This window comes from Argopecten irradians, chromosome 16, assembly GCF_041381155.1.
Source record: "Argopecten irradians isolate NY chromosome 16, Ai_NY, whole genome shotgun sequence".
In the NCBI taxonomy this organism is placed as follows: Eukaryota; Metazoa; Mollusca; class Bivalvia; order Pectinida; family Pectinidae; genus Argopecten; species Argopecten irradians.
The window spans coordinates 445,734-466,539 of record NC_091149.1 but is presented as its reverse complement, the minus strand read 5'-3'; the positions used below and the strand labels follow the sequence as shown (position 1 = coordinate 466,539).

Below are 20,806 nucleotides of genomic sequence, written 5' to 3'. Positions count from 1 at the left end.
TTGCCTTGCACCTTCACTATGACTGTGCCTTACTACTATATGTAGATTTCAAGGGGTAAGCCTATTAAATGAGGCAGTAGGGGTAATTTCCTCATTGTCCATTTGTTGCTCTTGTTTGTGAATAAATTTGTGAATTTTATATTTCTCTTATTTGTCTATTCTGAGTTGTTTAACAGCTGGGGTCAAGAGATCCACAAAAAGTTTGTTTGTCTCGGCCAAGAGGCCGAGCGAGCAACATTGGTGTCAGAAGTGGGATCTTTAAATCTTGTCCTTAGCAAACACTCAGTTCAGACTAATATCTGATATATTCACAACCTGGGCAGCAAATGAGGCTTAAAAAACTGTGAACCTTTTGAGCAGTTTATATCATTGATGGAAATTTTGCTGTAAAATAATCCACGAATCCAGAGCAGTTCTGAAATCTTTATTTTGTCAAATTAACAGCTGAAAAATGGATGACTCTGAAGTAGTATTTGGCCGTAATTTGTTGATTGACATGGATAATGACAGTACGCATGAAGGTGATGGTATGGAGGCACAGTCAATCAGTCAACATCCGGTTGAGGTAGCTGAAGTTGTTGTACCAGCCAGATCATTATCTGCAAGTAGAAATATAAACAATATTAAGAGCAGATCAAATAAGAATGATTTAAAGGACCAAATAAATAACTTGAGAGAAATCTTAATAAATCTTGAACAAAGTAGAAAATGAGGAGGCTGATGATTGTGGTGAACACATAGCGAGTAATAGGCATAGCACGCCGTTACTAGATAACAATAACAGGAATGATAACCGGACAAACACACTTCCTGTTGAAACGCTACAATTTAAACATACAGGGGTAAATAAGGTTCTAATGAAACCACACCCATATGATGGAGGTGATGACTTCGATGAGTATATCTCGCAGTTTGAAATTTTGGCTGAGCTTAACAACTGGTCATATTCTTCAAAGTCATTGTACTTAGCTAGTTGTTTGTCTGGAAATGCCCGTGCAATTCTAAGTGAATTAGATGCCACTAGCCGCAGAGATTTTAGATCTCTAGTAGAAGCATTAAAATTTAGATTTGGTTCTGCAGCGAAAGCAGAGCTATTTAGAGCTCAACTGCAAACCCGTGTCCGTTCTAAAAATGAATCAATTCCAGAGTTGGCTCAATCAATCAGGAGACTGACACGACGTGCTTACCCGACAGCTGACTCAAGACTAGTAGGGACATTAGCATTAGAAAACTTCATTGAGGCTATTCCAGATGCAGACATTAGAATGCGACTAAAAGAGTCGAGACCTGCAGACATAAATGATGCAGAAATTCAAGCTGTAAGACTCGAGACACATCGCCTTGCAGACAAACAAAGATGTAGACCTATACATACTGTCTGTAGCACTGTATCAGAAAATATACCAAACCTGCTGACGAGACTAACAAAACAGACTCCCTGTTAAAAGAAGTCAAAGATGAGCTTAGTTCACTTACTAAGGAGATTAAAGCCTTAGTGAAATCCCAGAGACAATCTGAGAGTAAGAATAATTCAGATCCGAATAAAAGGGGAGATAATAAGCCAAATCAGCAGAGGCACTCAAATAACAACCAAGGGGGTTGGAATTCTGGGAATAACAGAAACTGGTCAAACCAGCAGCAATGGGGAAACTCCAAGGGGTGGAATAAAGGAAATAATAATCAGGGAAACCAGTTCCAGTCGTAGTTGGGGGCCACAGCTCGACTAGTAAGAATGGGCCCTCAAGGGATCTTAAGTATAAAAAGGGTGATAAATGTCAAAAAGAGAGCACCAATCCTAAGAAATTGTTAGGGAGTAGAAAACAGATTTCTGTAAGGAGTTTAGGCGGAATAAGAGAAGGGTTGTTTGTGTCAGCTAAGGTCCAGAATAAACTTATTCCCATGCTTATAGATACAGGGGCAAATATTACTATTTTAAGTAATACTTTTATACAGAGCTTAGGGACTGACTTAAATATTGTTCCTGTAGAGATAGATTTAGTAACAGCTACTGGGGAAAGAAAACCTTTTGTTGGAGAGTGTGAGGTCAATATACAGTTAGGATAAAATATGTTCCTGCACAATGTACTTGTAGCAGATATAAAGGACAAAGGAATCATTGGTATGGATTTCCTTTCTAAGAATTCCTGTGATGTGTTGCTTAGTAAGCAGTGTATAGCGGTTGGCGGTTTAAATGTACCCTGTTTCAGATTTTGCGACGGGGTAAAGCACTCATGTTCAAGAGTTGCTGTCGTAGAGAAACAGATTGTTCCCGCGAATAGTGAGATGATTATCACAGGTAGATTTATGGATCCTGTCTGGAGGGAAACCAATGGATTGGTAGAGCCCTCACCAAGATTTAAGCAGTCTGGGAATATTCTCATAGCTAAAACTGTTATTGACCCCAGCAGAGGAATAGTTCCCATTAGAGTAGTTAATCTAGGCAATGAACCTTACACCATACACAGCGAGACTATACTACATGTAGCTAGTGTAGAAGCCATAGATAACTCTACTATTAAGGAACACATTGTTAGCCAAGTAGTGACCGACCAAAGACCCAGTAAGCAGGAAATACCAGAACATTTAAATGATATGTTTACGAGATCTAGTCACAGTTTACCCGCTGAAAAGACTAAGTTACTTAAAGACCTGCTGATTACTAATCAAGATATCTTTTCCAAGTCTTCTGATGACATGGGGATGACTGATTTAGTACAACATAAGATAGATACCGGTTCTACCCGCCCTATCCGACAAAATCCAAGAAGGATACCCCTTTCTAAAGTTCAAGAGGCAGAACAAGAGATTAAGGATATGGCAGATAAAGGAATAATAGAACCCTCTGATAGCCCCTGGTCCTCGCCTGTGGTGTTAGTGATTAAGAAAGATCAGTCTATTAGATTTTGTATTGACTATAGGAGACTTAATGACGTGACTATCAAAGATTCACACCCTTTACCTCGAATCGATGATACATTAGATGCCCTTGCTGGCTCAAAATGGTTTTCTACCCTTGATCTTAAATCAGGGTACTGGCAAGTTAAGGTTGCAGAAGAAGACAGACCAAAGACAGCATTCTCAATACCTGGCAGTGGATTATGGCAGTTCATATCCATGCCATTCGGATTGTGTAATGCACCTGGTACATTTGAGAGATTGATGGAGAAGGTGTTGACAAAACTATCCTACAAGATATGCCTTGTATATTTAGATGACATTATAGTTTTCTCAAGGACTTTCGAGTGTCACCTTGAGAATCTTAAACTTGTGTTTGACAGACTTAGAGAAGCAAACTTACGATTAAGCCCTACCAAATATAACCTATTACAAAGACAAGTCCATTTCCTAGGCCATGTAGTTAGTGATGAAGGTGTATCTACAGACCAAGGCAAAATTGCTGCTGTACAAGATTGGCCAGTGCCAAAGAATGTCAAAGATATTCGTAGTTTTTTAGGACTGTGCTCCTATTATAGAAGGTTTGTAAAGAATTTTGCAGACATAGCTAGACCCCTCCATAAATTGACTGAACATGATCAGCCGTTTACCTGGAGCGAGGCGTGTGCAGTAGCATTTGACAAATTGAAGCGAGCCCTAGTAAGTGCTCCTATACTATCTTATACTACATCGGATGATGAGTTTGTTTTGGATACGGATACAAGTGACAATGGGTTAGGAGCTGTATTATCACAAAAGCAGGAAGGAAAGGAAAGAGTTATCTGCTACTACAGTAAAACATTTTGCAAGACAGAGAGAAAATATTGTGTAACTAGGCGAGAATTGCTTGCTATAGTAAGCTCTGTAAAGCATTTTCACCATTACCTGTATGGAAGACACTTTAAGGTCAGAACTGACCATGGTGCACTTAGGTGGCTGTTGAACTTCAAAAATCCTGAAGGCCAGATAGCCAGGTGGTTTGAACTGCTGTCCTCATATGACTTTGTAGTTGAGCATCGGGCAGGTCGCAGTCATGGTAATGCTGATGCTCTGTCTAGACGTCCGTGTTACGGGGAAAACGACTGCAGGTTCTGTAGTAAAGCAGAAGGACGTTATGACTGTTCAATAGATGTAGATGTCTGTACAAGATCAAGCAAATTGACTCCTGAACAAAATGACGAAGAGCAGACAAACACAAATAGTATAGTAAATGCAAAAGAAAGTGTGACTAGAAAAACTTAAAGAGTTACAACAAAATGACCCAGACCTGAGACACATACGAGAATGGGTGTGCAAAGGGGAAAAACCTCCCTGGGCTGACATAAGTAATCTGACTGAAGCTGTTAAGTACTACTGGTCTAGATTTGAATCTTTACGGCTTGTCGATGGAATATTAGCTAGACAGTGGGAGTCTGATATTGGTGATGTAGTAGAATATCACCTAGCTGTCTGCTTGAATTTGTCTTAAAGGAACTACATGATTCTGTTACAGGTGGACACCTTGGTGTACAGAAAACTTTGTCTAAAATTAAATCTAGATACTTTTGGTATCATATGAGGGAAGATGTAGAACACTGGTGCAAGGTCTGTAATCAGTGTGCTCAAAGAAAATCTGTTAAAAAGAAACATAGATCTCCCTTAAAACAATACATAGTTGGAACACCGATGGAACGGTTAGCTGTTGATATCATGGGTCCATTACCACTTAGCAGTAAAGGCAACAGCTATTTGCTAGTGATGGGTGATTATTTAACTAAGTGGGTAGATGCTGTACCAATTAGGGACCAAAAAGCACATACTATTGCTGAGAAAATTGTAGAGAGAGTTGTTTCCCTTTTCGGCGTCCCTATGCAGTTACACTCAGACCAAGGTCCAAATTTTGAGTCCTCAGTTATACATGAAATGTGTAAAATTTTAGGCATAGAGAAGACTAAGACGACACCTTATCGACCGCAAACCGACGGTATGATGGAGAGAGCCAATCGAACAATCGCGAATATGCTATCTGCTTTTGTCTCGAACAATCAAAAAGATTGGGACCAACACATTTACCTTCTGATGTTAGCTTACCGATCAGCTACACATGATAGCACTGGTGTCTCTCCTTGTGAGATGATGTTAGGCCGTAAAGTTTCTCTGCCGATTGATTTGGTTCTTGGGCGTGTAGATTCTGTAAAAGAAAATTTAGAATTCCAGAGTGATTATGTTTACAATTTGGCAAAACATTTAGAAACTATTCATAAATTTGCACGCAACAAACTGAAATTATCAAGTGACCGAATGAAGAGGGTATATGACGCACGTGCAGAATTACATAGATATAATCGTGGCGACTATGTATGGCTGTATGACTCTCAATGTAAAGGACGAAGGAGCAAATTCCAGAAGAAATGGAATGGCCCTTTTAAAGTCATTGACCGTCTTAATGACAACATTTATCGTATCCAGCGCAGTACAAAGTCAAAACCAAAGGTTGTTCACCACGATCATCTAAAGTCTTATCTAGGGATGCCAACTGTAACTGTTTAGAGGATATTAAAATATTATTAAATATTAATCCTGAATATACTAGCAAACTCATTATTTTATTGCAGGAGTGCATGTTTTCCTGCGGCTTATGCAGCAATACTTACCGCTTCAGGGCGAGATATTTAGTCAAGAGGCACATGCTGGAGTAGCACTCTGGTTTTGCTTGGCAGTGCCAAGGATGCAAGGGGCTGTTTAACCGCTCATCCAAGCATGCCTGTTCGAAGGATGGGAGGCTCCCTCCGATGGTTCTTGTGCGGAGAAGCAATATGGAGAGTGGCCAGAACGTGGAGGAAGAATACAATTCATTTTTACGGTCCACGTCCACTCTTATCACAACCGTCTCCGGGGAAAAAGAACAGAGCAAGGCCAACCGAAGCATTTCCCACCAGAAAGCGATGAAAAGAAAGATAGAAGATAGTCGGAAGGTTGAGATTAATACAAAGCTGAAAGAGTTCAAGATCCCAAAGATGACTCAGGGGATGCAAGGGAAAGAAAGAGAAGAGGAGGAGAAGCTGGAGAAGGAAAGACAAGAGAAGGAAAGACAGGAAGCAGAAAGTTTAGAACGTGAGAGACGGAAGAAGTCCGAAGAAGAAAAGTTGGAGAAGGAAAAAGAAAGATTAGAGAAAGAGAGGCAGGAGAAGGAGAGACAGGAAGCAGAAAAGTTAGAAGAAGAGGAACGGGAGAAAGCTGAAGAAGAAAAGTTGGATAGGGAAAAGCGAGAGAAAGAAGAAGAGATACAGGAGAAGAAAAGACAGGAGACGGAGAGACGGGAGAAGGAAAAGAAACAGAAGAGAAGGAAGCAGAAATTAGAAAAAGAAAACCAGGAGAAGGAAAGACAGGAATCAGAAAGTTTAGAACGTGAGCAACGGAAGAAGGCCGAAGAAGAAAAATTGGAGAGGGAACAGCAAGAGAAGGAAAAAGAAAGATTAGAGAAAGAGAGGCAGGAGAAGGAGAGACAGGAAGCAGAAAAGTTAGAAGAAGAGGAACGGAAGAAGGCTGAAGAAGAAAAGTTGGAGATGGAAAGACTGGAGAAGGAGAGAAAGATGGAGGAAGAAAGACTGGAAAAGGACAGAGAGCAGGAGATGGATGAGTTAGAGAATGATGTTGAGAGAGAGGAGGAACAATGGGAGTTAGAGGAAATCGAGGAAATTACAGTAACAGAGGAGACCAGAAGAGACAGGAGCCAAAGTAGCAGTAGTAATACAGGGGTGTACAATTCTACTAGCCCGACGTCCGGGGCTAGTGAATTTCAGGTCAGGGCTAGTGGCTTCACGATCATTACTAGCCCGTGGGCTAGTGAAAATTTCTGTTAAAATCCTATATTCACATTGAAATTTCAGTTGTAAATCAGCAGTTTAGCTTTTTATTGCCAATTAGAATTCTACTAGCAGTAAATGTGTCGTCAAAACTGAAGCAAACGATATCGATGCATACCACAGGTGGTTCCCAAACGTAAATAACATTCTTCATCTAGGTGCATCAAACGTTTTGTTATGTAATTGATGAAAGTTAAGCGCTTGAGTGACCCAGATGGCCATGTGTTTGCCGATGTTGCTGACAGACAGGGAACGGGAAAATCTAGATTTCTTGACTCTAGATAAGAATCAATTATGAAGTGACAGTTTTATTATCTAGCATCATTATCATTTTAGTGTTATAAATTTGAGTATATGAGGGTTGGATTCAGAAAGTACTACTGCTGTGAGATGGATAGCGAATCATTTTGAAGTGATTAAAATACACGGTAAAATGTTGTCATGTACACTTGCAGATACATAGGTATGCTTAGTTAACACAGTTGACACAAATTAACCCACTGAATGTTTTTCAAAATAACTTTAATAATGGTTTCATAATTATAGGTACAATATTTTTGCATATTTTCATCTATCTTTCGCATATTTTTATGATATATTGAAAACTTGTAAATGAAAATCAGCAGTACTAATTAATAATCATTTACAAAATATTTCATAGTAAATTGTAAAATTGATTTTGTGTAGTTCTTGGAATAAATCTATATGAAATTGGCATTATTTGATTCAAATACGAATGTATCATGCAAATGTTACTAGATAAAGGTTTTTTTCAATGCTCAGAAAATTAGGGAAAATAGGTAAGTGTTCAGTAAAACAGTAGTTTCAATTAAAGATTTTTTTACAGAATTTTCATGAACTGTACTATTTACTAAATTCATCATACCTATAAAATGAAAACAGTAGGTAATAAATACTGATTGTTCACTTTACATTTTCCTGCTAAGCTTTTAATATCAAAGTTAAACTTTATTAGATATATACGGATTATGTTTTCTTTCTACTGATAGTTTTAAAGGAAATATCTGAGTGAAATAAGAACCATAATTTTAAATCTAAAGTATTTTGCATGTGATGGCATTGTTGCCTTGTCAATATTGAATCAAGAATGTTTTTACTAAATGAATACCTGGTACCTGTGAAACAATCTGTGCGATATCTTTATTAGCAGAATGGTATTTAACACACTGTTAGACATGTACTTGTTCTGTACAGGTTTGTAAAAAATCCAGATCGAGTAAAATGCACATATAAAAACTAACAAAAAATAGGGCTAGTAGACTTCTGATCAGGGCTAGTGAAAAATTGATGCTACTAGCCCTTGGGCTAGTGCAAAATTTTCAGAATTGTACACCCCTGTAATAGTAGTAGGAGTAGAAGTAGTAATAGTAATAGGAGTAGAAGTAGTAATAGTAATAGGAGTAGAAGTAGTAGTAGAAGTAATAGTAGTAGTAGCAGTGGTAATGAAAGTGATAACACCAGAAGGAGCAGGAGGACAGAGAGGAAAGAAAAGAAAGACCGCAGGATGGATAGATTGAGAAGGGCCCAAAGCAAGAGGATTATTATCAATGTTGGGGGGAAAAGGTATGAGACGTCAGCTTCAACCCTTGCTGAGGTGCCAAATAGCTTACTACACAGGATGGTGCAAAAGAACATCCGAATGAAACCTTACTGCGTTGAAGGAGTATATACGTATTTCATCGACAGAGACAGCACACACTTTCGGACCATATTAAATTACTATAGGAACCGTACCAGGATCCTTGTGGAGACACTACCAAGTAGTACTGGACAACTTAGGGAGCTCCAGCTGGAAGCTGAATTCTATGAACTACATGACCTCCACAAGATCCTGGAAACGAGGATTTCATCCATTCTGTAAAATAATTAAACATACAAAAATTAATGTAACTACTAAAACAAGTCATATTTAACAATTTAGGCCAATTTTAGTCTCTGTACGGTACCATCCAAATTTTATATTTCATTCATCTTCACATCTTGTAATATCACTACTCTACTAGCTAAACACTTCACTTCTCATACCTAATATATATATATATATATATATAATTTTTAGTAATATAATCCTGAATATTCATAAGTGTGTATATCTACACTTATAGTTATAATATAATTACTTATCAGATATGTGCACATCTGAAAACTTATAGAAAGTCACAAGTTAATTATGCTGCATAGCACACTATTTTTGATTTATTTGTAAAGTGTGCAAGTAATTTATAATTAGGTGTACACATACACATGTAACTCAAGATAGTCTTAAGAGTATTTAGTACATGTATATTGTAGTCAAAAGACATTTTTGATAAAAATTAGTCTTTATCATATATAGCTTTAAGCTTATGGAGAGTACACAATACAAACCAAACCCATTCCTGAGGTTTCTGATACAAATTACCAGTACACCAGCTTGACCGAGGAACCAGTTGCTGTAATAACAGATCAACGTAGAATTCGGATCAGCAAAACCTGAACAGTAATGGATTAATCCCTCACCAAGTCTTGGGACGACTGAAAATGAATGCAGAAAGTTGTATTATTATTATTATTATGTACTATTGTACATAATAAGTACCAGTTCCTGATAATAATTACTTAATAATACAGCTAAGATATCGGGAAAGCCGAATCAAAGGAATGCAGTTAAATTAGATGAACTAATGTTCGTTTTTGTACATTTATTGTAATTTAATTACCTGGCGAATATGGTATACATGTAAGCATGCCATGTTACAGATTAGATAGAGTTTCCAGTTTTATAGAGTTTGATATCCCAAATTGTGGTATATCATAATAATTCATGGCATATTGTACAATGCCAAGATGCTGAGTATTTTGTTTTGGTGGATACTTACACCTTAAGAAAATCTGTTCACTACAGAACAAAAGTGAATTTTTGAATGAGTGTGTTACTATTATTGTGTACACATGTGTACAGAGTTGGAGTATAATAGCAGTTAATAATATCATTAACCGCGAGTATTAAGATTTTTAACCAGTGGCAGTGTTCAAGTTTTGCCGAATAGTTGAAAAAACTTTTGAGTTTTAAGGAATTGTCAGAAACTGTAGCAGTAGTACTGAACAGTACCAGACTATGATTATGAATGCATGGGGATGCTAGATATGAATGCCAAGATTTTTGTATGCATTGAGGTGCACTGTGACATGACTGTCATGAGTGGTGAGCAGAGAAATGTAAATATTTAAATAATTGGAGGATTTCCATCCAAACATTCTTATGGAATGTGTGTGCGATACCATACATTTTGTAATGAAATATTCATGTATTACTGGATGTGAATATAATATGGTCAGGATTTTGCTAAAGAAAAAAATCCTAATTAAATATGACATTTTAAAATTTTATTCAAGTTATTCTTAGCCTACAAATAGATATATCTACACGTTATACATGAACATGTTAACTCTTGATATCAAGACCTATTTCAATGTTGAAAATTAGGCCTACATGTATAATTTATGTTCGAATATTGTGATTGTAAATTTAATCCAATGAAATAGAAAGTATACCTTAACATGTGCATCAGTAGATATATCTATTTTCTATTAGAATGTGGATTTACGAGGATAAATACCAAGCTGCACATCGATTTCGCTGGGGCAGATTACAGAGTGAAGAAGAATATATGAATGTGACAGCAGATGTCAAAAACGGTGAATAGGTGAACGGTCATTTAATACCGACTGAAAGTACATACGTACGACAGTCTACTTGTGCAGGCAAGGAAGGTTAAGTTTGTGAATAATATTGACAACTTACCACTTTGGAGGACCAAAGCCGACTCTTAAGAAGGGGGCAATGTTACATACACAGCAGAACAGTCTGTTTACTAACCGCATGTCCGACATTGTAAACAATATGGCGCGCTGTCAACTGTCTAGTCTGCTAAAACTGACCATAATCGCAGGCTCAAAATTCTGACTGATCGCCTGTTTATGGTCAGCTACCTACTGCTCTTAAAAAGCCGGGGATTGTAGTACAAATCTGGCGACAGCGATTATGGGACTTCTGTAGGTTTAATTGGGGTCAGAAAGGTATTGACAGTTAAAAGAAAGCATTTGGCACTCACTTTAATACGTGTCACAGGGGGGGGGGGGGGGGGGGGGGGGGGGGGCAAACATGTCTTTTTGCCCCCCCATTTTCGCCGACTGAAATTTTCTAAAAATGTTTATTTGAAAGAAAAAAGGGTCCTCCTGCACATTTTTCGTACTTCATTCTAGAAAAGTGCGGCGTATTTCCTAAAACGTTCAAGCACATAATGTCAAACCTTAAATAGGCCTAGTCAAAATTCAATACACAGAACTAGACTAAAAATGTCCATCAAAGGATTCTATGTACTACCTAAAAAATTCTCTTAAAAGATCAATTTGTTTATGTCTTAGCGAGACAATATTAATTCATTTTTTATGTTACACAACCATGTGCCGATGGTGTGAAGCCGGTGTATTCAGATCGAGTAGGGTTGCATAATGTTTTGACGACACAATTATCATTTCTAAATGCAAGCAGCTTTAAATAGAAAAATTACCATGTTAAGAACGCTTTATAATCATTAAAATACATCGTAAAACTCATCTCAGCCATTCTAAACCGTAATTTTTTTTCCGGGGTAGACACCCGGACCCCCCAAACACCAAAATCTCGCGCTTTCGGGCGCTCGCAAATTCATCAAAACTCATTTAAGCTATTCTAAATCGTAATATTTTTCCTAGAGGAGGCCCCGGACCCCCCAAACACCAAAATCCCGCGCTTTCGGGCGCTCGCAAAATCATCAAAATACATTGTAAAACTCATCTCAGCCATTCTAAATTACTATATTTTTTCCAGGGGTCACCCTCAGACACCTAAAACACTAAAATCTCGCGCCTTCGGCGCTCACACGCTAATCTGGCCAATTTGCGTATTCGTAAATATCCTTTTATAGCGACCCCACTGTCTATAAATGTGTACAAGGATTAAATTTACTGATATATGAAAAATGTACATAAAACATATATGGTTGGGAGGTACATAAAACATATATGGTTGGGAGTTGAATTAATCTCCTCCTGTAGGTGCGGCGGCGGGGGGGGGGGGGGTACAAAATATTGAGGACCTTTGCCCCCCCCCCCCCCCCCGTTTCATCTTCCTACGCCACTGTGTCACATCCCAAATCATCACATAAATGATGCTATATCCCTAGTTATGGTCGAGACGTCCTAGAATCAATGTTTGGGTAGCCATCTTTGAAGACTGAAAGTTAATTTTAATACCCAATCAGACAGCTGGGATCGATTTCCGGTGAAATTCGACGATTCTAATTGGCTGTTAAAATTCACTTTTGGTCTTCAAAGATGGCTACCGAAACACTGATTCTTGGATGTCTCCAACATAACTAGGGACATAGCATCGTTAATGTGATGAATTGGGATGTGACATGTATTAAAGGGAGTGCCAAACGTTTTCCTTTAACTTTAAAGGCATATTTGACCCCAAACTAACATGAAGAATTCTCATAATCGCTGTCGCCAGATTTGTACTACAATCCCCGACTTTTTAAGAGCAGTAGTTAGCTGACCATAAACAGGCGACCAGTCAGAATTTTGAGCCGGCGATTATGGTCAGTTTTAGCGGACTATCAACTGTCAGGCAGACGACAGCAAACAAAGTACCTACACCACTAATATTATTCATAATACGCATTGACGGTAAAAATATGTAACAAGGTACGATTCATAATCATGTTACACATACCTATCAACCATATTTATGGTTTAGTAGTCTATATTTCTTTGGAAAATAGCTGTAGTTTACACCGAAAGCGAGAGAGCTGTTCCTTGTATACTTCGCCGGGACGCAAGAGTGTTTGCCTAACTGATGTTTCGACGACGCTGATTGGCTGATATGATCGAGGCGAGCGAAGAGCGGAAACCTATGAGGTTACAAGTGTGACATCAGTAGATGGTGTGACGTCACTCGCAGTGTATAAAAGGCGGTGAATACAAGCTCGTGCCCCGAAACGTTATATTTAGCGTCACGGTACGTAAAACTCTTCATTCTCATTCTCTCAGCTCAGATCGGCATTCTGTTTCGAACGGTAGCCCGGTAAATAAATCCAGAGCTGCTTGCTGAGTTCCAGCGTATATATTTTATATATTATACCAGTTGCTGATTGCTGATATATATCCAGTACCAGTATAATGGCAGCAGAGGTAATTACTTGGAGAATAAGTTATGAATAGAAACCAGACCTGATAAATATATGTTTGTGCTTATCTAAGCACATTCTGTTTGCTGTGCCGACCTATCTCCACCTTCAGAAGATGTGTACGATTGCGTTTATATATGATTTCTGAATAGTCAAAGAAACATACTTTTATATCTATTTATTAAGCCATTGTGGTTATATTATATTCATTTAAGGCCAATAATGCACCTTAGTCGACATTGTGGCACCTTTCTGTGCTTGGTAGCACCTTCACTGTAGCACCTTCAGTAAAGGTAGCACCTTCACGGTCTGGTAGCACCTTCACAGTGCACCTTCTAAGGACTTGCCTTGCACCTTCACTATGACTGTGCCTTACTACTATATGTAGATTTCAAGGGGTAAGCCTATTAAATGAGGCAGTAGGGGTAATTTCCTCATTGTCCATTTGTTGCTCTTGTTTGTGAATAAATGTTGTGAATTTTATATTTCTCTTATTTGTCTATTCTGAGTTGTTTAACAGCTGGGGTCAAGAGATCCACAAAAAGTTTGTTTGTCTCGGCAAAGAGGCCGAGCGAGCAACACTAGTCTAGTCAATTTTGAAATTGTCATGTACAAGTTAATCCCCTTGCCCTCGTAAATCAATGATGGGTTTTTATGTTTATGTACTAAAATAAATTGTTTGTTATGTTTTAAAGGTTTTTTCCCATTTAAGTATGTTAAGAATATGAAATTAACGTACAAGTAATCACACATTATTGGCAACTTCTTGTTAATGTCACATTACTTACAACTGTTTATACATGTATTGGTAACAAGATCAGAAACAGTTGTAAAAACATTTGATAGAGGCATCAACTAATGGGAAAAACCAGTGGGCTATGTCACCAGAAGTGTTAAAATTTGTGTCATTTTGGTGAACACACTGCACAAAGTCAACAAGTACAGATGTAAAACTGTTTAATATGTTTCTGTTGTAGCAAATAAATGAATGCCATTCCATATACAATGTACTAATGGCCGTGTCACATATGTGAATCATTGAAATATACATTGTAGTAATGATAATTCAGGCGTGATGATGGGTAAATAAATTATCAGTTTATATTGTGACAAAAACCGGACCCGGGTGCGGTATTCCTAAGTATTCCTGGGTAGCGTGCAGGTAGTACCCAGCACCCAGGTCGCAGTTCCTGTCTAACCTTATATTTTGTATGATCCGTAGGTTAAGACTGCAAGTCTCAACGATTGCTTATCGGGAATAATCCAGTATAATAAAAGACTCAAGCCAGTAATAAAAGTTAAAGAATATATTATATAACTGAGAAAGTGACAACATGTGTTAAATAAGAATGATAATCTCCATAATTCCAGTAATCTCACAGAGGCTAAGAGCCGTACTCTTGAAACTTATGAGTCTTTCCTAAGAAATCAACTATTGACATCTCACAGAGGCTAAGAGCCGCACTCTTGAAACTTATGAGAGTCTTTCCTAGGCTTGTCATAAAATATATGATAACTCATAGAGGCTAAGAGCCGCACTCTTGAAACTTATGAGTTTCATATCCTATAACCAAATAATCCAAGAAATAAATAATTAGACAACTCATAGAGGCTAAGAGCCGTACTCTTAAAACATGTGAGTGTCTAATCCTAACTTAAAAGGTAACCAATTTAGTCTGGCGCTATTATCCTGCGAGAGCGTAGTGACCGCTCGCTGGTACCGGTGAAACAGAAGTGGCGAGGCCCTGTGCTCACCCCTATTTATAACCTTTGGGCCTCGGGCGAGGCTAGGCCGCCCGCTGATTGGCTGAAAGCCTCGGTTGGCCTGTCTCACACCCGAGACCTTACGCAAAGGAACTATAATATAATCCCTCCGATACTATAAAAATACACATCGTATACAATGCCTCTGTACCTTAATCAAATACACAAATCTTCCTAAACAATAAAACGATCTAAGTATAATAGCAGACATTCTTTACAATATTTCTACAACGAATACACTCGAAACGCCGACTACGTCATTTTGACAACAAGTTGTCAGCGACGAACACATGAATGTCAACAACGACATTTACAGCTAAATAAAGTCGTCTAACAATGAAATCGACAGTATATCAGCGAGATAACTAACACATGGGTTTGTACATTCATTGATTTACATGTAATGTCGATTACTTAATCTTATATCGAACACATTCCACACACTAGTCATGTTTGTGTATTGACGGAAAGATCGAGATCGTGACGTGATGCACTCGTACATGTACATTATTTCAATCACCCTCGCATCTTAACAATTAATTCATACAATGCAATAACTCAATGAATAACAAACAATATTCAGCATTTATATTTCTATGTCCACAGCTTAAACCTGCCACGCTACGTCCTAGCGCTATTTATGTCAGAATCTTCAAATATTCTCTACCTAACAGTTAGGCTAGTTACCACACAGTATCGTTTATGTAAACTGGAACACCTCGACCCGATCCCTGATCGGGTATATGCCCTAACCACAGGCCACTAACCTGTTTTGTTACATCTTAAACACTGTATCTTAAATGTAAACTGGAACACCTCGATCCGATACCTGATCGGATATATGCCCAAACCACAGGCCACTAGGCCTATTTTGTTACAATATCATAAATGTAGGATATTTCTATATATATCTAAATGCAAAGTTACTCGACATTCGCTAATTGTCATCACTTGATGTTTTGCAACATTACAGTCAATGGGACAGAATTGTAGTTCTGATAATGACCGTCTGTCAGAACATATATAGTGTGTTTCATTTAAGCCAAGAAAACTCTTTTTTGTTTGTTTGAATTTTACAACAAAACAGAAAGACTAACACATGAGTCAGTCTGTGAAGTTAAACGTTTAAACACCTTCTATCTCTCCACAGATTGATAACAATCAGCAGTATGTCAAATGGTGACAACTCTTTGCAAAAGTTGCAAATATACTGGATTTACTTTTTTGTATTTTGGTGTTTTAATTGGCATTATGAAACAATGCGAATGAGTAGCGCCAACCCATATGCCTGTTGTCCAGAGCTATATGTATGTTGTCGCAGCTAGTTTAAAATATATGCCTGGTAGTCATCCTTAGAATCATTTCACTGCTTCCAAAGTAATCCTGATAATCTCCAGTCTTCAACGATTTGTGAATCTGCTTCAGATGAATAGCCAATGAGTCCTGTAATTATAAAATTTAACATATATATCAATATTCTTAATTTGTTATAAAAAAAGTTACAGAAATCATCTAATAATGACAAAAGGAAGAAATTGGACTCATGTATACAAGTATGGGTTAAAGATGCTCCACCGCCGACAGAGTATAAATGATATTCTTTGAACAATAGAATAGTGTTTAATCGTGTATGCATAAGTCTAATTAACACAAAAAATTAATTTATCTTGCCTTTGGGTCAAGCGCAATCAGTACTTCATTCCATATAGGATATAGTGCTACGGAGTTTTTTCGGGATGCAATTAATTATTTTTTTTTTTGATATTTTTAACTTGAAGTGAAATTAGAAGCTCAAACTTTTCAACGGCGGTAATGGTGTAAAGTAAGTAACTTTTGTAACTGAAGAAAAATACTAAATCGACTGCTGCCGTTTTTGATAGTGAAAAATACCATTTGTCAGCGGTGGAGCATCTTTAAATATATTAGCATCATAATTAATTTGTCTCCTATACCTGATACACATTGATAAAATACAATTTTTTTACTGTTAGCAAAACTTACTTTAAACCAAATACTGTAATATTGAGCAAGTGTAAATTTACCATGTATGATATATTACAGTGCACAGGTTATTGTTTATTTTGGTAAGTGTTATTTATAAATTCTCTGAATTGATGAAGATATATATGTAGTGACTGTTTAATCGATGTTTTAAGTTCATACCGCCAATTTCGAAATCCCAGATATTAATTGTCTTAAATAAATCTAGCATTACAATTCTTCTATTTATCTAAAGAAATTCTGTATTCACATGTGTATCATGCATTGTTTTGCCTACAAATAAACACATGCTTTGTGATGTTTATAGACATATTGACAATCTGGTAAATTGACTCTATGCATTAATATAAAATTTGATGTCATCGCATTAGAAAATAATACCAAAAATGAATCTTGTCAACTGCTACTATATAACAACAAACTACTTCAAATTTTAAGTGATATTCAATTTTGTTCGTTCCGTTGTAATAAAATAAAACGTCGATTATATGGATGTTAGCAGGAATTCACACATACTCATGATGTTATAAGTTCACTTCATGCGCCGATGTCTGTCAAATAGTTCATATAATAATATACCGACCCATAGGCATAGAAGCAAAACGAAATGAAACTTACGATTTTCACTGCTTCTGTCTCCAAATACGAAAAGAATTCCGTAGTTTACTAGCAAGGTGGCTTGCAACATGCAGTGTTCAAATATTCTTCGGTGTTTTTCAGATATGAGAATGCATTTATTACGCTTGATAATTAAATGGAAAATATCTCTTGACTTGCAAGTTTACATCACAGGTCCGCTTTGCGTGATGACGTCTTTGTTTACATTCGGCCGTTTACACTATTGCTGAGTGTCACGATATTTCATTGTATCTGTATCCATGTATTAAATATTCCCTCGTTAATGAAAGGATGCGTTAGTAGAAATCCGTGCGAAATGACATGGAACCAGCCTAACTCAGAATTTATCGTGATTGTTAGCTTCTGCATAGATCACCCAGACGCTTGATGCGTACGTATTTAACAAGCGTCTGTTTGAGTGAGACTTGGTTAAATTCAGTGGGCCATAGTAATGACATGATAACAAAACGAACCTACCTGTTCTCCAAAATGACTATCAATACAATACATGTAAAAACAAACAACTTTTGTATCTTTCTTACGTCACGATGAATTAAAAAATTGTCATTATATAATAGATTATGAATGTATACACCAAAGTACAATTAGATACTTACATACCAAAATCCTGACAATTCCTTTATTTAGTGTTACCCAAACCGGATGTTTACATTAAATATATGCAAATGACTGGCGAGAATTAGGCCACCGATCGCTACCACTGATGCAAATTATCCTCACTATTTTTCAATTATAGACGTTCATGCTGTAGTTTTTGTAGACATGTTTGAAACTATTCTATTTAATGAAATGCCATAGAAGTTGTTCATTACAATTAAACTGCACTATGGCAGCATATTTGTTCTAGAAAGAGGAAAAGAGAAAAAATCGCATGCAAATGAGAGGTCAATCGCATTTAAATTAGTGGGTCATCCGGGCCGTAGCAATACTGGAAAAGCAAGCTTTTTCAGTAAAAATGTATATTTCTGGAGAAGACATAGAACATAGAACATAGCATAGGAAAAATGTTAGATGGTTACAACAGTGTCACATATTTCTTTCACTGGTTCTTAATGATAACCATTATCATTGTACGTGCTTTCTCGCCTCACTGCTCCATCCACTGAAGAGACTCGGCATGTCTTGTTGCTGGTAGTCTAAATTATCAGAATAATCGAGATATCAGTATCAAATTCGTCGAAAGCCATAGCGTTATCTTCAATGTCGATGAGCAGATGTGACAGTACATTACCAGTGTTGTTCTAGCCTTTCATCTTTCATAACCCATCCTTGGCCAGAGTTCATATCAGGAACAATAGGTTCAGAGATGTGGGATCTCCCTCAGATTCTAACATATCGTATATACTATTCCAGACTTCTTCGGCATAATGGAAACTACACCAGATCCACATTATTCGAATGGTGGAATTGGTTTTCCTTAGCGCATAGCTCCATAATTTGTATGAAGTACCATTCATTAATTTAATCTAGTGGACCCTCGTGCGCCCATAAATGGCACAGGTGATACCATCGAGGTCATTAATGAGGCCATTAATGTTAAATGTTTTTCATTGGTCTGACTTTTCCCACTCCCTTGAAGGTGCTGGTTGTGTCACATCTGGTGTATGCGTAAAGAGACCATTGAAGACTCTCCAGAAATAAAATTTTCTACAGTGCTTTTCAGACTTGGCAAATAGTGGAACTTCACTGCAGACCTCATGTATGACCTCAAAGAATCCACTTGTGCCATCTATGGTCACTGAAGGTTCACAAGAATGAGGAATTGTGCTTCATACGAAATAAGGAGAACCAGCTCAAACCTTCGCAGAATGTGGATCTGATAGTGTGGAACATCATATACGATATTTGAATCAGTAGCTTGGAAACAGGAAGAGCTCCTACATCCCTGACACTGATGTTTCTTATGTTAACTCTGGCCATGGACGGTTGACAAGCTACAACCACGATGGCAACCCGGTAATGTAATGTCCCATTAACTCATCAGCTCATCGCTATCGGAGACAAAGAACTAATGAAAGAAATATGTGACACTGTTAAGTAACCATCTGACATTTCCTGACGTTATACACAGTACAGGAAATAACACTGGATGTGCTCATTCTAAAAGGCACAAAACGTTTCGGAAAGTGTCATGGTATTTACGGTACGACAGAATTACCTCAGTTTTAATTTGATACCATATAGCTATTAGTTGACATTTTGCTGTAATAATTCAGTTTGAGACGCTACTAGTGTACAACATTTCGAACATGAAAGTGAATTATTTTGAAGTCCCACTTAGATATTCAGCCAACCTAAAATTCTTTGTTAAGATTTAAATTTTCAATAGCCACTATTATATTCAGGAAATTCTAAGACACCAGGAAACTGTATAGTCTCGGCGGTTTGGGAAAAATACACTATCATATGACCTGTATATGCAAACGGTGATGCTTTGTAAACCAAAAGATGGTATAACAATAATTCTTTTGCATTTCTATATATTTTGTTGCTGTTTTTACTGATTGACAAGAGATCAAATAACTGATTACGATCAATAATAATTGTTGGGAAACATTTTTGCTGCATGAAGACAAATATGAAAAATTTGCTGAAAAATTACCATTTTTGAGCTTAAAATCTTATTTTTTCATTTCCTACGTACAAATCGCTACATATATTGGATGATTTGGTCCTGATATGTATTTGTTGTTCTATTGTGGTCATTTTGATACCTCATTTGTCTACTTCAGTTGAAAAATGTCAATGTTATGAATATTTTTCATTTTTTAGTGAAATTCGTGATGGCGGCCATCTTGATGACGTCATAACCGGAACTTATACAATGTTAACATTGGGTTTTTTTCTTGTTTTTGTTTAAACTGATTGATAAGTGGACAAAAAACTAATTAGAAATAATAGTTTGCGGTTGGAAAACGTTTTTGTTGTGTCAAGCAAAATATGAAAAATTTACTAAAAAATTGCCATTTTTGAGCTTAAAATCCTATTTTTTCACTTCCTGCGTAAAAATCACTACATATATTTAGTTATTTGGTCCTGATATGTTTTTAGTGTTCTATTAGAAAAATATTGGTTCGGAGGTTTGGGGGGGAGGGGGTGCATGTGGGACCCTCCTAGCCCATGGTTCGAGGAATAAGGGATATTCGACGAATAGCTGTTTGAGTTACCCAGAGTTTTGGTATATGAAATATAAAGGGACATGGTCAGGACCATGGGAGGTATTCGAGGAATGCGGGTTCAAGTTAGAAGAGTTATAATGTATATTTGAGGAGAGGGGTGCGTGTTCAAACAGAAAAGTTACAACAACGGCAGTTAATCTATTTACTAATTCTGAGTAGAATGTTTATTTAAAAAATACAATGAAAATCACAAAATTAAAAAAATAAGACG

The 20,806-nt window shown here is 37.2% G+C and overlaps 1 long non-coding RNA gene and 1 pseudogene across 1 annotated transcript; one reads left to right on the top strand and one right to left on the bottom strand.

Annotated features, from left to right (window-relative positions):
- Positions 1-423: 423 nt before the first annotated feature.
- LOC138310504 (uncharacterized) lies at positions 424-12,965 on the bottom strand. Its single transcript, XR_011206441.1, has 5 exons — positions 12,559-12,965; positions 5,568-9,314; positions 5,005-5,104; positions 3,820-4,025; positions 424-599 (listed from the first exon to the last, which is right to left on the bottom strand). It is a non-coding gene; the product is annotated as an uncharacterized lncRNA (long non-coding RNA).
- On the top strand, positions 5,535-8,661 carry LOC138310503 (histone-lysine N-methyltransferase, H3 lysine-79 specific-like; annotated as a pseudogene).
- Positions 12,966-20,806: the final 7,841 nt, after the last annotated feature.